The 14,729-nt window shown below is 46.4% G+C and overlaps 1 protein-coding gene across 13 annotated transcripts in view; it reads right to left on the minus strand.

Annotated features, from left to right (window-relative positions):
* Nucleotides 1-14,729, minus strand: part of tanc2a (tetratricopeptide repeat, ankyrin repeat and coiled-coil containing 2a) — a 1,428,811-nt gene that overhangs the window by 1,326,269 nt on the left and 87,813 nt on the right. The gene's annotated exons all lie outside the window — the stretch shown is intronic.

Genomic DNA, 14,729 nt, shown 5'->3' on the forward strand with positions numbered 1-14,729 from the left:
ACTGCCAAGAAACAAGCAACTAGGAAGCTGGAGAATCCTGCCCAAAATATTTTCTCTTTCTTTATTCATGAGATGTGGGTAGCAATTATTGCTTATCCCTAATTACTCAAGGTGATGGTGAGCCACCTTCTTGAATTCTGCATTCAGTGCTGTTCGGAAGGGAGCTGCAGGATTTTCAGGCAGCAGCAGTGGATGAACCACAATATAGTTCCAAATCAGGATGTTGCATGGCTTGGAGAGGAACTTGCAAGTGGTGTTCCCATGTGTCTGCGGCATTGTCCTTCTTGATGGAAATGGTTCCAAGGTTTCTAAGGTGCTGTGGAAAGAGTCCTATCTGATTTCTGCAATGCTTCCTATAGATGGGTATACACTGATGCCATAGTGGGAGGGAGTGAATGTTTACAGTGGTCGATGGGGTACCAATCAAGCAGGCTTCTTTACTCTGGATGGTGTCAAGTATTCTTGGAGTTGCACTCATCCAGTCAAGCACAGAATGTGCATCACATCACACTTCAAACTGGTGGCGGACAGGCTTTTGGGCGTCTTTGACCTGCTCTTTAGTCATTCTTACATCACACCTGAAATTTAGCTGTCATCTCCATGTTGCAACCAAGGTTGCATTGAAGACTGGAGCCAAGTGGCACTGACAGGATCCAAATTGAGCATTCGTGAGCAGGTTATTGGTGAGCAATTGCTGCTTGCTAAAGGTAGGGGTGAGGAATAAGCAGACTATGCAGTTAGATTGTGATGGACTAAGTTCTGTGCTGCTGCTGGTCCACAGGATCTCATGGATGCCCAGTTTTGAGCTATCTGGTCTGTTCTGAATCTATTTCGCACATTGGTAGTGCCACATGGATGACAATGATCAGACAGTACTTCCAGGTTTTACCACCCACCTACTATCCTGAACTCTTACAGCCTGAAGGGGTAACTATCTCCTGGAATGTACCACCTAGGGACCCTCATTCTGATACTCTCCGGTGACTTTAATTGCCCTTCAAGATCAGAAATCCTGAGCTCACGCGAAAGTATCTGAAGACACTTTCCAAGACATGGTTCCTTAAGTATCCTGAAGTACTCATGGCAAAGAAATTCAAGAAACAGCCCCCAGCTGTCCAACAATGATCGAAAAAATCTTTATTCCCTTTCTTTGCAGGTGGTCGATTTCAGCGGGAGCGGTGCGCAAGTGATTTCTGGGAGGTAAGTGTATCCTTTTTAAAAAAACACTTCTTTTCTGATTTATTTTTTTCGACCCGCGGACTTCTGGGAAGACCCGCCCCCCCCAACCAATAAATTCTGGTGGAGAGGAAACCCGAGAGACTACACGTGTAGTGTCTCCCACCCGCCCTCCTCCTCTAACCTAATAATAAGACCCATTGGTGTGAGGTAAGTGCCATATTATATTATTATTATATTATTAGCATTGTGCAGGTCAAGGTTCGGAGGTGGAGGAGCAGTCTCTGTCAGGGAGAGAACCTGAGAACATCTAAGACACTCGGAAGGTAAGAAGGTAAGTAAGTGATTTTTACTCATTTTTACTTTTATACCTTTTTCAAATTGTGTGTGTCGGGGGAAACTGAAGTGACATCACAGAAAAGCTGTGACCTGAGTGGCTGGTTGGGAATCTACACTAAATTAAAAAAATTAAGCATTGGTATCTAATTAAACATAATTGCTTAATTATAATTTAGAGGGGTATCTAAGCCAGAGATCGGAGAGTACTATATTTAGCTTTCGCATTTCTATTAGAAATCTAGTGCTAGGAAACAGATAGTTAGCAGTAACTTTGAAAAAAATGTTAAAATATATATATATATATATATTTTTTTTTTTTTTTTTTTAATTTTTAATTCTAATTTTAATTAATTGACGCAAAGTCAGTTAGAGGGGTGCAGTGCTCTGACTGTGAGATGTGGCAGGTCCGGGAGGCTGCCAGCGTCCCGGATGGCTTCATCTGCAGAAAGTGCACCCAACTGGAGCTCCTCACAGACGGCATGGTTCGGTTGGAGCAGCAATTGGATGCACTTAGGAGCATGCAAGTGGCGGAAAGCGTCATAGATCGCTGTTATGTAAATGTGGTCACACCCAAGGTGCAGGCAGAGAAATGGGTGACCACCAGAAATGGCAGGCAGTCAGTGCAGGAATCCCCTGTGGTTGTCCCCCTCTCGAACAGGTATACCCCTTTGGATACTGTCGGGGGGGGATAGCCTATCAGGGGAAAACAGCAGCAGCCAGAGCAGTGGCACCACGGCTGGCTCTGATGTTCAGAAGGGAGTGTCAAAGCGCAGAAGAGCAATAGTAATAGGGGACTCTATAGTCAGGGGCACAGATAGGCGCTTCTGTGGACGTGAAAGAGACTCCAGGATGGTATGTTGCCTCCCTGGTGCCAGGGTCAAGGATGTCTCCGAACGGGTAGAGGGCATCCTGAAGGGGGAGGGCAAACAGGCAGAGGTCGTTGTACATATTGGTACTAACGACATTCCTGCCTGAGGTCCTGCAGCAGGAGTTCAGGGAGCTAGGCAGAAAGTTAAAAGACAGGACCTTTAGGGTTGTAATCTCGGGATTACTCCCTGTGCCACGTGCCAGTGAGGCTAGAAATAGGAAGATAGAGCAGCTAAACACGTGGCTAAACAGCTGGTGTAGGAGGGAGGGTTTCCGTTATCTGGACCACTGGGAGCTCTTCCGGGGCAGGTGTGACCTATATAAGGACAGGTTGCATCTAAACCGGAGAGGCATAAATATCCTGGCCGCGAGGTCTGCTAGTGTCACACGGGAGGGTTTAAACTAGTATGGCAGGGGGGTGGGCACGGGAGCAATAGGTCAGAATGTGAGAGCATTGAGGGAGAACTAGGAAATAGGGACAGTGGGGCTCTGAGGCAGAGCAGACAGGGAGAAGTTGCTGGACACAGCGGGTCTGGTGGCCTGAAGTGCATATGTTTTAATGCAAGAAGTATTACGGGTAAGGCAGATGAACTTAAGAGCTTGGATTAGTACTTGGAACTATGATGTTGTTGTCATTACAGAGACCTGGTTGAGGGAAGGGCAGGATTGGCAGCTAAACGTTCCAGGATTTAGATGTTTCAGGCAGGATAGAGGGGGATGTAAAAGGGGAGGCGGAGTTGCGCTACTGGTTCGGGAGAATATCACAGCTGTACTGCGGGAGGACACCTCAGAGGGCAGTGAGGCTATATGGGTTGAGATCAGGAATAAGAAGGGTGCAGTCACAATGTTGGGGGTTCGCACTAAGTGCTGAATTTGGTGCATTTGAGTGCGATAGTGAGAGTTTGGTGACCGAGGGACTTAGGTGAGGAGGGAGTAAGGTGCTCCTTTCATTTTGTTTCCGACATTTCCGCAAAGAGAAGAGAGCCAGGAGTTTACAGAAAGTGTAGCTGACTGGGAGCAGAGTCGGAGGGCGGAGATCTAGTTAGTCCACACAGCAGCTATATTCTGTAAGGTAAGAGGGGATGGAGGCTAGGCCAGTTACATGCTCCTCCTGTAGGATGTGGGTGGTGAGGGATACCACCGGTGTCCCCGCTGACTATACCTGCGGGAAGTGCACCCAACTTCAGCTCCTCAAAGACCGTGTTAGGGAACTGGAGCTGATGCTGGATGAACTTCGGATCATCCGGGAGGCAGAGGGGGTGATTGAGAAGAGTTACAGGGAGGTAACCACACCCAAGGCACAGGACAAGAATAGCTGGGTTACAGTCAGGGGGAAAAAAAACAAACAGGCAGACAGTGCAGGGATCCCTCGTGGCCGTTCCCCTTCAAAACAAGTATACCGTTTTGGATGCTGTTGGGGCGGGGGGCGGGGGGCGGGGGGGGGATGACCTACCGGGGGAAGGCCCTAGCGGCCAGGTCTCTGGCACTGAGTCTGGCTCTGGGGCTCAGAAGGGATGGGGGAGAATAGAAAAGCAATAGTTGTAGGAGATTCAATGCTTAGGGGAATAGATAGGAGATTCTGTGGTCGCGAGCGAGACTCCCGGAAGGTATGTTGCCTCCCCGGTGCCAGGGCCAGGGATGTCTCCGATAGTGTCTTAAGGATCCTTAAGGGGGAGGGGGAGCAGCCAGAAGTCGTGGTGCACATTGGTACCAACGACATAGGTAGGAAAAGGGGTGTGGAGGTAATAAACAAGTTTAGGGAGTTAGGCTGGAAGTTAAAAGCCAGGACAGACAGAGTTGTCATCTCTGGTTTGTTGCCGGTGCCACGTGATAGCGAGGCTAGGAATAGGGAGAGTGCAGTTGAACACGTGGCTGCAGGAATGGTGTAGGAGGGAGGGCTTCAGGTATTTGGATAATTGGAGCGCATTCTGGGGAAGGTGGGACCTGTACAAGCAGGACGGGTTGCATCTGAACCAGAGGGGCACCAATATCCTGGGAGGGAGGTTTTCTAGTACTCTTCGGGAGGGTTTAAACTAATTTGGCAGGGGAATGGGAACCGGATTTGTAGTCCAGCAACTAAGGTAGCCGATATTCAGGACGCCAAAGCATGTAATGAGGCAGTGGGGAAGGGAACACTGACAAAGGAGAGTACTTGCAGGCACGGAGATGGGTTGAAGTGTGTATACTTCAACGCAAGAAGCATCAGGAATAAGGTGGGTGAACTTAAGGCATGGATCGGTACTTGGGACTACGATGTGGTGGCCATCACGGAAACTTGGATAGAAGAGGGGCAGAAATGGTTGTTGGAGGTCCCTGGTTATAGATGTTTCAATAAGATTAGGGAGGGTGGTAAAAGAGGTGGGGGGGTGGCATTATTAATTAGAGATAGTATAACAGCTGCAGAAAGGCAGTTCGAGGAGTATCACCCTATTGAGGTAGTATGGGTTGAAGTCAGAAATAGGAAAGGAGCAGTCACCTTGTTAGGAGTTTTCTATAGGCCCCCCAATAGTAGCAGAGATGTGGAGGAACAGATTGGGAAACAGATTTTGGAAAGGTGCAGAAGTCATAGGGTAGTAGTCATGGGCGACTTTAACTTCCCAAATATTGAGTGGAAACTCTTTCGATCAAATAGTTTGGATGGGGTGGTGTTTGTGCAGTGTGTCCAGGAAGCTTTTCTAACACAGTATGTAGATTGTCCGACCAGAGGAGGGGCAATATTGGATTTAGTACTGGGTAATGAACCAGGGCAAGTGATAGATTTGTTAGTGGGGGAGCATTTTGGAGATAGTGACCACAATTCTGTGACTTTCACTTTAGTAATGGAGAGGGATAGGTACGTGCAACAGGGCAAGGTTTACAATTGGAGGAAGGGTAAATACGATGTTGTCAGACAAGAGTTGAAGTGCATAAGTTGGGAACATAGGCTGGCAGGGAAGGACACAAGTGAAATGTGGAACTTGTTCAAGGAACAGGTACTACGTGTCCTTGATATGTATGTCCCTGTCAGGCAGGGAAGAGATGGTCGAGTGAGGGAACCATGGTTGACAAGAGAGGTTGAATGTCTTAAGAGGAAAAAGGTGACTTATGTAAGGCTGAGGAAACAAGGTTCAGACAGGGCATTGGAGGGATACAAGATAGCCAGGAGGGAACTGAAGAAAGGGATTAGGAGAGCTAAGAGAGGGCATGAACAATCTTTGGCGGGTAGGATCAAGGAAAACCCCAAGGCCTTTTACACATATGTGAGAAATATGAGAATGACTAGAGCGAGGGTAGGTCCCATCAAGGACAGTAGCGGGAGATTGTGTATTGAGTCTGAAGAGATAGGAGAGGTCTTGAACGAGTACTTTTCTTCTGTATTTACAAATGAGAGGGGCAATATTGTTGGAGAGGACAGTGTGAAACAGATTGGTAAGCTCGAGGAAATACTTGTTAGGAAGGAAGATGTGTTGGGCATTTTGAAAAACTTGAGGATAGACAAGTCACCCCGGGCCTGACGGGATATATCCAAGGATTCTATGGGAAGCAAGAGATGAAATTGCAGAGCCGTTGGCAATGATCTTTTCGTCCTCACTGTCAACAGGGGTGGTACCAGGGGATTGGAGAGTGGCGAATGTCGTGCCCCTGTTCAAAAAAGGAACTAGGGATAACCCTGGGAATTATAGGCCAGTTAGTCTTACTTCGGTGGTAGGCAAAGTAATGGAAAGGGTACTGAAGGATAGGATTTCTGAGCATCTGGAAAGACACTGCTTGATTAGGGATAAACAGCACGGATTTGTGAGGGGTAGGTCTTGCCTTACAAGTCTTATTGAATTCTTTGAGGAGGTGACCAAGCATGTGGATGAAGGTAAAGCAGTGGATGTAGTGTACATGGATTTTAGTAAGGCATTTGATAAAGTTCCCCATGGTAGGCTTATGCAGAAAGTAAGGAGGCATGGGATAGTGGGAAATTTGGCCAGTTGGATAACAAACTGGCTAACTAATAGAAGTCAGAGAGTGGTGGTGGATGGCAAATATTCAGCCTGGATCCCAGTTACCAGTGGCGTACCGCAGGGATCAGTTCTGGGTCCTCTGCTGTTTGTGATTTTCATTAATGACTTGGATGAGGGAGTTGAAGGGTGGGTCAGTAAATTTGCAGACGATACGAAGATTGGTGGAGTTGTGGATAGTAAGGAGGGCTGTTGTCGGCTGCAAAGAGACATAGATAGGATGCAGAGCTGGGCTGAGAAGTGGCAGATGGAGTTTAACCCTGAAAAGTGTGAGGTTGTCCATATTGGAAGGACAAATATGAATGCGGAATACAGGGTTAACGGTAGAGTTCTTGGCAATGTGGAGGAGCAGAGAGATCTTGGGGTCTATGTTCATACATCTTTGAAAGTTGCCACTCAAGTGGATAGAGTTGTGAAGAAGGCCTATGGTGTGCTCGTGTTCATTAACAGAGGGATTGAAGTTAAGAGCCGTGAGGTGATGATGTAGCTGTACAAAACTTTGGTAAGGCCACATTTGGAGTACTGTGTACAGTTCTGGTCGCCTCATTTTAGGAAGGATGTGGAAGCTTTGGAAAAGGTGCAAAGAAGATTTACCAGGATGTTGCCTGGAATGGAGAGTAGGTCTTACGAGGAAAGGTTGAGGGTGCTAGGCCTTTTCTCATTGGAACGGAGAAGGATGAGGGGCGACTTGATAGAGGTTTATAAGATGATCAGGGGAATAGATGGAGTAGACAGTCAGAGACTTTTTCCCCGGGTGGAACAAACCATTACAAGGGGACATAAATTTAAGGTGAAAGGTGGAAGATATAGGAGGGATATCAGAGGTAGGTTCTTTACCCAGAGAGTAGTGGGGGCATGGAATGCACTGCCTGTGGAAGTAGTTGAGTCGGAAACATTAGGGACCTTCAAGCAGCTATTGGATAGGTACATGGATTACGGTAAAATGATATAGTGTAGATTTATTTGTTCTTAAGGGCAGCACGGTAGCATTGTGGATAGCACAATTGCTTCACAGCTCCAGGGTCCCAGGTTCGATTCTGGCTTGGGTCACTGTCTGTGCGGAGTCTGCACGTCCTCCCCGTGTCTGCGTGGGTTTCCTCCGGGTGCTCCGGTTTCCTCCCACAGTCCAAAGATGTGCGGGTTAGGTGAATTGGCCAATGATAAATTGCCCTTAATGTCCAAATTGCCCTTGGTGTTGGGTGGAGGTGTTGAGTTTGGGTAGGGTGCTCTTTCCAAGAGCCGGTGCAGACTCAAAGGGCCGAATGGCCTCCATCTGCACTGTAAATTCAATGATAATCTATGATTAATCTAGGACAAAGGTTCGGCACAACATCGTGGGCCGAAGGGCCTGTTCTGTGCTGTATTTTCTATGTTCTATGTATTACAGGCCTCCCAACAGCCAGCGGGAGATAGAGGAGCAGATAGGTAGACAGATTTTGGAAAAGAGTAAAAACAACAGGGTTGTGGTGATGGGAGACTTCAACTTCCCCAATATTGACTGGGACTCAGTGCCAGGGGCTTAGACGGGGCGGAGTTTGTAAGGAGCATCCAGGAGGGCTTCTTAGAACAATATGTAGACAGTCCAACTAGGGAAGGGGCGGTACTGGACCTGGTACTGGGGAATGAGCCCGGCCAGGTGGTAGATGTTTCAGTAGGGGAGCACTTCGGTAACAGTGACCACAATTCAGTAAGTTTTAAAGTACTGGTGGACAAGGCTAAGAGTGGTCCTAGGTTGAATGTGCTAAATTGGGGAAAGGCTAATTATGACAATATTAGGCGGGAACTGAAGAACATAGATTGGGGACAGATGTTTGAGGGCAAATCAACATCTGACATGTGGGAGGCTTTCAAGTGTCAGTTGAAAGGAATTCAGGACCGGCATGTTCCTGTGAGGAAGAAGGATAAATACGGCAATTTTCGGGAACCTTGGATAACGAGAGATATTGTAGGCCTCGTCAAAAAGAAAAAGGAGGCATTTGTCAGGGCTAAAAGGCTGGGAACAGACGAAGCCTGCGTGGAATAGAAGGAAAGTAGGAAGGAACTTAAGCAAGGAGTCAGGAGGGCTAGAAGGGGTCACGAAAAGTCATTGGCAAATAGGGTTAAGGAAAATCCCAAGGCTTTTTACACGTACATAAAAAGCAAGAGGGTAGCCAGGGAAAGGGTTGGCCCACTGAAGGATAGGCAAGGGAATCTATGTGTGGAGCCAGAGGAAATGGGCGAGGTACTAAATGAATACTTTGCATCAGTATTCACCAAAGAGAAGAAATTGGTAGATGCTGAGTCTGGAGAAGGGTGTGTAGATAGCCTGGGTCACATTGAGATCCAAAAAGACGAGGTGTTGGGTGTCTTAAAAAATATTAAGGTAGATAAGTCCCCAGGGCCTGATGGGATCTACCCCAGAATACTGAAGGAGGCTAGAGACGAAATTGCTGAGGCCTTGACAGAAATCTTTGGATCCTCACTGTCTTCAGGGGATGTCCCGGAGGACTGAAGAATAGCCAATGTTGTTCCTCTGTTTAAGAAGGGTAGCAAGGATAATCCAGGGAACTACTGGCCGGTGAGCCTCACTTCAGTGGTAGGGAAATTACTGGAGAGAATTCTTCGAGACAGGATCTACTCCCATTTGGAAGCAAATGGACGTATTAGTGAGAGGCAGCATGGTTTTGTGAAGGGGAGGTTGTGTCTCACTAACTTGATAGAGTTTTTCGAGGAGGTCACTCAGATGATTGATGCAGGTAGGGCAGTGGATGTTGTCTATATGGACTTCAGTAAGGCCTTTGACAAGGTCCCTCATGGTAGACGAGTACAAAAGGTGAAGTCACACGGGATCAGGGGTGAGCTGGCAAGGTGAATACAGAACTGGCTAGGTCATAGAAGGCAGAGAGTAGCAATGGAAGGATGCTTTTCTAATTGGAGGGCTGTGACCAGTGGTGTTCCACAGGGATCAGTGCTGGGACCTTTGCTGTTTGTAGTATATATAAATGATTTGGAGGAAAATGTAACTGGTCTGATTAGTACGTTTGCAGACGACACAAAGGTTGGTGGAATTACGGATAGCGACGAGGACTGTCAGAGGATACTGCAGGATTTAGATTGTTTGGAGACTTGGGCAGAGAGATGGCAGATGGAGTTTAATCCGGACAAATGTGAGGTAATGCATTTTGGAAGGTCTAATGCAGGTAGGGAATATACAGTGAATGGTAGAACCCTCAAGAGTATTGAAAGTCAAAGAGATCTAGGAGTACAGGTCCACAGGTCATTGAAAGGGGCAACACAGGTGGAGAAGTTAGTCAAGAAGGCATACGGCATGCTTGCCTTCATTGGCCGGGGCATTGAGTATAGGACTTGGCAAGTCATGTTGCAGCTGTATAGAACCTTAGTTAGGCCACACTTGGAGTATAGTGTTCAATTCTGGTCGCCACACTACCAGAAGGATGTGGAGGCTTTAGAGAGGGTGCAGAAGAGATTTACCATAATGTTGCCTGGTATGGAGGGCATTAGCTATGAGGAGCGGTTGAATAAACTCGGTTTGTTCTCACTGGAACGAAGGAGGTTGAGGGGAGACCTGATAGAGGTCTACAAAATTATGAGGGGCATAGACAGAGTGGATAGTCAGAGGCTTTTCCCCAGGGTAGAGGGGTCAATTACTAGGGGGCATAGGTTTAAGGTGAGAGGGGCAAGGTTTAGAGTAGATGTACGAGGCAAGTTTTTTTACGCAGAGGGTAGTGGGTGCCTGGAACTCGCTACCGGAGGTGGTGGTGGACGCAGGGACGATAGTGACATTTAAGGGGCATCTTGACAAATACATGAATAGGATGGGAATAGAGGGATACGGACCCAGGAAGTGTAGAAGATTGTAGTTTAGTCGGGCAGCATGGTCGGCACGGGCTTGGAGGGCCGAAGGTCCTGTTCCTGTGCTGTACATTTCTTTGTTCTTTGTTGTTCTTTGAGTCTAGCTAGTACCTTGTTTAAGCCAGTAATTTCAATTAATCCCTCTAGATCTGTTCTGTGCACGAACTGTTGTACTTACCCACTCATGCTGACAATACTTTTTGGGCTTCTTCCCCTTGTTCCCTCATGCTATTATTCATTGTACTCTGCTGCTGTGACCCTGAACTCCTTCCACAGTGTTTCTCACCTCAAGATCTGGGAACAACCTAATGCACAGCTTTGAGGGAAAACTGGGGTGGAGTTGGTGGAAATTGTACTAATCCCCTGTACCATAAACTCAGTAGAAATTTCTCAAATGTATCATAAACAACCTTTTCTGCAGGGTTTCTGACGTTTTTTTTAAATTTTAGAGTATCCATTTATTTATTCCAATTAAGGGGCAATTTAGCACTGCCAATCCACCTACCCTGCACATCTTTTGGGTTGTGGGGGTGAGACCCACGCAGACACAGGGAGAATGTCCAAACTCCACATGGACAGTGACCCAGAACCGGGATCGAACCTGGGACCTCGGCGCCATGAAGCAGCAGTGCTAACTACTGCGCCACCGTGCCGCCCAGGGTTTAGTTATAAGCAAGATCAGGCGAGCCCAAAAATCAGTGTATTACACTTGTATTTTTAAAAACGAAAAGTAATTACGGTCATGAAATAAACAAAGATCCAAGCAACAGCCACAACTATCAAGATTCAATCTAACAAGAGCAGGGTACAATTTCAACAGGTTGGTTGGCTGGCAAGTGAACCATTTTATGCAGTGAGTGGTTAGGATCACTGGAATGTACTGACGACAGTGTGGTGCAGGCAGATTCCATTGTGGCTTTCCAAAAGGAATTAGATTTTTAAAAACTGAAGAGAAAACATTTGCAAGGTTACAGTAAAAGGACAGAGAAATGGGACTCAGTTAATTGGTCTTACAAAGAACCAAACGGATAGGCAGAATGGCCTCGTTCTGTGCTGTGACAATTCTATGGCTTTATGATTATATGACCTTCCCTTGGAGAATATAATTTAACATTATATTGGATTTTTTTTAATTGCTGCTTTTGATTGTTTGAACATGTTAAGCACCAAATCAAACACACCCAGGTATCTCTATTCTAGCTATTGTAAAGTGGACTTGTAACGTGGAGTGTATGTTGCCCATTTTCCTTCCCATGTGCATTAATTTTCATTAAATTTAATTTACCAGTGTTCTGACCACTGACGTTTTACATCTTCTATTCTGCAATTTCTAAGTCGATTTCTTAGCTTCTTCTGCTATACCAGTGTCTGAAAATGTGATCAAATTGTATCAAGCTTCTGAATCCATCCCACTGACATAAGCTGGAGGCAGCAGTAATCCAAATGTCGAGACACCAGAGTAGTTTTCCCGATCTTCACCCCAACAAAACTTAAGGAAAATCCCAAGGCTTTTTACACATACATTAAAAAGCAAGAGAGTAGCCAGGGAAAGGGTTGGCCCACTGAAGGATAGGCAAGGGAATCTATGTGTGGCGCCAGAGGAAATGGGCAAGGTACTAAATGAATACTTTGCATCAGTATTCACCAAAGAGAAGGAATTGGTGGATGTTGAGTCTGGGGAAGGGTGTGTAGATAGCCTGGGTCACATGGAGATCCAAAAAGACGAGGTGTTGGACGTCTTGAAAAATATTACGGTCGATAAATCCCCAGGGCCTGATGGGATCTACCCCAGAATACGGAAGGAGGCTAGAGAGGAAATTGCTGAGGCCTTGACAGAAATCTTTGGATCCTCACTGTCTTCAGGTGATGTCCCGGAGGACTGGCGAATAGCCAATGTTGTTCCTTTGTTTAAGAAGGGTAGCAAAGATAATCCAGGGAACTACAGGCCGGTGAGCCTTACGTCAGTGGTAGGGAAATTACTGGAGAGAATTCTTCGAGACAGGATCTACTCCCATTTGGAAGCAAATGGACGTATTAGCGAGAGGCAGCATGGTTTTGTGAACGGGAGGTCGTGTCTCACTAGCTTGATAGCGTTTTTCGAGGTCTCAAAGATCATTGATGCAGGTAGGACAGTGGATGTTGTCTATATCGACTTCAGTAAGGCCTTTGACAAGGTCCCTCATGGCAGACTGGTACAAAAGGTGAAGTCACACGGGATCAGGGGTGAGCTGGCAAGATGGATACAGAACTGGCTAGGTCATAGAAGGCAGAGAGCAGCACTGGAATGGTGCTTTTATGATTGGAGGGCTGTGACTAGTGGTGTTCCGCAGGGATCAGTGCTGGGACCTTTGCTGTTTGTAGTATATATAAATGATTTGGAGGAAAATGTAACCGGTCTGATTAGTAAGTTTGCAGATGACACAAAGGTTGGTGGAATTGCGGATAGAGAAGAGGACTGTCAGAGGATACTGCAGGATTTAGATTGTTTGGAGACTTGGGCAGAGAGATGGCAGATGGAGTACAGTCCGGACAAATGTGAGGTAATGTATTTTGGAAGGTCTAATGCAGGTAGGGAATATACAGTGAATGGTAGAACCCTCAAGAGTATTGACAGTCAGAGAGATCTAGGTATATAGGTCCACAGGTCACTGAAAGGGGCAACACACGTGGAGAAGGTAATCAAGAAGGCATACGACATGCTTGCCTTCATTGGCCGGGGCATTGAGTATAAAAATTGGCAAGTCATGTTGCAGCTGTATAGAACCTTAGTTAGGCCACACTTGGAGTATAGTGTTCAATTCTGGTCGCCACACTACCAGAAGGATGTGGAGGCTTGAGAGAGGGTGCAGAAGAGATTTACCAGAATGTTGCCTGGTATGTAGGGCATTAGCTATGAGGAGCGGTTGAATAAGCTCAGTTTGTTCTCACTGGAACAACGGAGGTTGAGGGGCGACCTGATAGAGGTCTACAAAATTACAGGGGTCATAGACAGAGTAGATAGTCAGAGGCTTTTTCCCAGGGTAGAGGGGTCAATTACTAGGGGGCATAGGTTTAAGGTGCGAGTGGCAAAGTTTAGAGGAGATGTACGAGGCAAGTTTCTTTACACAGAGGGTAGTGGGTGCCTGGAACTCGCTGCCGGAGGAGGTGGTGGAAGCAGGGACGATAGTGACATTTAAGGGGCATCTTGACAAATACATGAATAGGATGGGAACAGAGGGATACGGACCCAGGAAGTGTAGAAGATTTAAGTTCAGACGGGCAGCATGGTCGGCACAGGACTTTTCTTTGTTCTTTGTAGGTACACTATCTTCATATTCCCCAAATCATAGAAATCCCAACTTGGACATACATCACCATTTGTTCATCATTGTTGGGTTAAAATCCTTGAATTCCTACCAAAAAGCATTGCAAGAGTACCTTCACTGCATGGACTGCAGCAGTTCAAGAACACAAGCCACTTTCTTAACGGTAAGGTAAATAAGGCGGGAAAAAAAATCACTACAGTCCTCGTTAGCAACACCCTTACATTTTTTTGAACAATTCCACCTCTTGTAATTCTGAGAAATACCAGCCTGAAACAGTGACAGCACGTTCACCACCAATTTGATGGGCCCGTCCGTGTGGAGTTTGCAGATTCTCCCCATGTCTGCATGGGTCTCGCCTCCACAACCCAAAGATGTGCAGGGTAGGTGAACTGGTCATGTTAAATTGCCCCTTAATAGGAGAAAAATTATTGGGTACTCTAAAATTTTTTTTTTTTTAAATTTCACCACCAATTCATAAAGCATGAATCTATACAACTTCTGAGCATAATCCAAAATTTACGTATTGAACTGCAGCTAACCAGGGGAATTATTAAAAGCTGAAGTTTTATAAATATCAAAGCACCATATAACCAGACACCATTTTACCATCCAGGTTATGCCCTCCAATTTAGAACCACAACCCCACCTAACCTGCACATCTTTGGACTGTGGGGGAACACGGAGTACCCGCACAAAACCCACGCAGACACGGGGAGAAAGAGCAAACTCCACACAGACAGTCACCCAAATACGGAATTTAACCCGGGTCCCTGGCAGCGGGAAGCAGCAGTGCCAATCACTGTTACCGTGCACCCCAATGTCTCCAATAAAGGATCTGGTCTTTGTTCTGTAGTTCATCGTAATGACACTGCTGAGATTGAGCTGTCAGGGATTGCAAGTGAAAATCACTGGTACAAGTTGGGTATTGCCATGTCTTGATTATCTTGTCCCAATTCTTTTAACAAAAAAAGTTCCACATTCAACCTGACGGGGCAAAATTCTTATTCTGCCAGATCACAACAGATTGATGCATGCCTTACTGAAAGATACAATTAAGGACATTAAAGGCATTTAACCTCGTGGTTAGGACTGCTGCCGCACAGCTCCAGGGACCCAGGTTCAATTCCAGACTTGGGTGACTGTGTGCAGTTTGCACTTTCGCCCAGTCTCTGCATGGGTTTCCTCCGGGTGCTACGGTTTCCTC

Source organism: Scyliorhinus torazame, chromosome 21 (assembly GCF_047496885.1).
Source record: "Scyliorhinus torazame isolate Kashiwa2021f chromosome 21, sScyTor2.1, whole genome shotgun sequence".
In the NCBI taxonomy this organism is placed as follows: Eukaryota; Metazoa; Chordata; class Chondrichthyes; order Carcharhiniformes; family Scyliorhinidae; genus Scyliorhinus; species Scyliorhinus torazame.